Source organism: Acanthisitta chloris, unplaced genomic scaffold (assembly GCF_000695815.1).
Source record: "Acanthisitta chloris isolate BGI_N310 unplaced genomic scaffold, ASM69581v1 scaffold2192, whole genome shotgun sequence".
NCBI lineage: Eukaryota > Metazoa > Chordata > Aves > Passeriformes > Acanthisittidae > Acanthisitta > Acanthisitta chloris.
Window position 1 is genome coordinate 7,291 of NW_008661973.1, and position 2,112 is coordinate 9,402.

Sequence of the window (2,112 nt, forward strand, 5' to 3'; positions counted from 1 at the left end):
CTGATCTTTGAAGAGAGATTTATCGCTTTCTGTGGCAATACTGAATACTCAAAAGGTACTCATTGATTACTTGATCCTTGCCTACCTTCCATATTAGTGCTGTCCTCTCCTTCATGCTGAGAAATGACTACTGTTGACTCCTGCCTACTCTGAGCGACCTGGAGCATTATATGGGCCTAGAGTTCTTTATACTTTGCTCCTGTAGTGTATGTGGAAGTAGTTTTGTCCTGTCTAAGAGGCTGCATCCTCTCCCTGTTCTACCAGCCTTTTGACCTACATGAAGAAGAATTTGTCAGCTTCTATGACAGTATGATGGAGCAGACTATCAAATATTTAGATGTCTCACTTGCCTGGCATGACATCTGTAATGTTTTTGGAGACATCTGCTTTGAGTGGCTTGTGCAAACAAATCCTTAGGGATGTTCTCTCCAGCTCCACCAGACTCGAAGGGAGATAGGACTGGAGATAGCATTGAATGTTTGTCCTGCTGTGTTATCAGGCTGGCTCTTCCTGGTTGGAAGTGCAGTTGTTGGTCAGTAGCATGTGTTACGTGCTAGAGCTGTTCAAACAAGGCTGTCCCATGCAGGCAGCCAGGGAGACTTTTCAGCTGCCTTCTGGCACTCAAGATACAACTTCTTGTTAAGATTCTGGAGAAGAGAGCACACAGTAGCATTTACTTCTTCAAAGATATGTTTTTCTTTTTTATTAGTTTAGATTTACTCTTTGGGGTCTTGGGTTTTCTCCTGCAAATTTAAAACAAGTAGTGAGGTCCCTTGGGTGTGCTTCTACCTTTTTGTTCTGAAATTCCTATAAGAGCCTTGTCTGATGCAGGTCTTTGTGCAGCCCCTCTTTGACTTCATAGCACATGTGGTTCTGTGTCTCCTAAGCAGTGATACGCTATGCCTGTGCTCTTCTAATGCTGTTCTCTTCAATACTGGGTGGCTTTGGATATTCACCACTCTGAAAGTGTAGGTCCCCAGTAGATTGCCGAGAGTGACTGTAAGTCTGCATGCTTGCTGAGGAACTGGAGAGTGTTTGAGATCATGCAGAAGTGTGCCAGGTCCTCCAGAACCTGTGTGGAAGTGAATGCTGAGACCTCTGTCCTAAGAGGATCATAGTTACATCTGCATAGGTGGGAAGAACCCTCACTTTTATGTTTGAAGTGTAAGTATATCCATAATTTTATATAGAACCGGAGACTGGTAAAATTACTTGGGTTGGAAAAGACTTCTTGTGGTGCCTTGGTTCAACCCCTGGCTCAGTGCAGGGCCAACACCGATGTTAGATGAGGTCGTTTAGGGTTGTGTTTAGAAAGTCATTTTGTTTCCACAGCATCTTTGAGCCACCTACTCCAATGTTTGACCACTCGTTGTTGCAACTTGCCTGTCGCACTTGTCCTTTCACCGTCTGCTTCCAAGGGTGTGGTTTCATCTTCTTGCTCTCCTGTTGAAGGTAGCAGCACGATCTCCTCTGGGTCTTCTCGCAGCTAACTGTGTCACTTTCATTCCTCTGAAAATAGGTGGTGTCCCCCAGCCACCTGATTGTTGTGGCAGCTTTCTGATGTGCTTTTTCCCATGTGTTCTAAGATCAACAGTGGATTCATGGAGCACTTTCAATTTCCAGCTTATGCCTGTTTTCCTTCAAGCTTACCAGACCTTGCCCATGTGTCAAAGATCTCGTAGAGTGTAAACTCATGCAAGGTATTTAATGCCAGGAAATACACAAGCTACTGTAACAGAAGTAGGCTATGATCCTTCCAGTAAAGGAGGATAGGAGTGACTTTCCTTCCTTCTGGGACATTCCCATGGAGTGGATCAGAACAAGGATGCCTTTCATTTTTTAGGCATGTGTGTTTGCAGTGCTGGGCAGCTTTGCTTGTTGGGTTGTACGCTAGTAGGTGATATTCCTTGAGCAGTGTCCAAGCAGCTTATTTCAAAACATCTCTGTAAAAAGCTTCGGTAACTTACTTCCTTAAGTGGAGTCAATATGTTATAAAGAGAGGGGTGGTGGCTGTGCCTGGCATTAACTCCCCATCAGTCCTAATCTTCAGAGATCCCTGTAAACTCCTCTGAATTAGTGTAGAAAAGAGCTGCAGTTACTGGTTTGCTTCTC

General features: G+C 44.4%; 1 protein-coding gene across 1 annotated transcript in view; it reads left to right on the top strand.

The window, feature by feature from the left end:
- Position 1: 1 nt before the first annotated feature.
- The window catches only part of CTCF (CCCTC-binding factor (zinc finger protein)), a 28,256-nt gene continuing 26,145 nt past the window's right edge, over positions 2-2,112 (top strand). The window contains exon 1 of the mRNA XM_009070399.1: positions 2-55. The gene's annotated coding sequence lies outside the window, so the exon portion shown is untranslated. The remainder of the gene's footprint in view (positions 56-2,112) is intronic.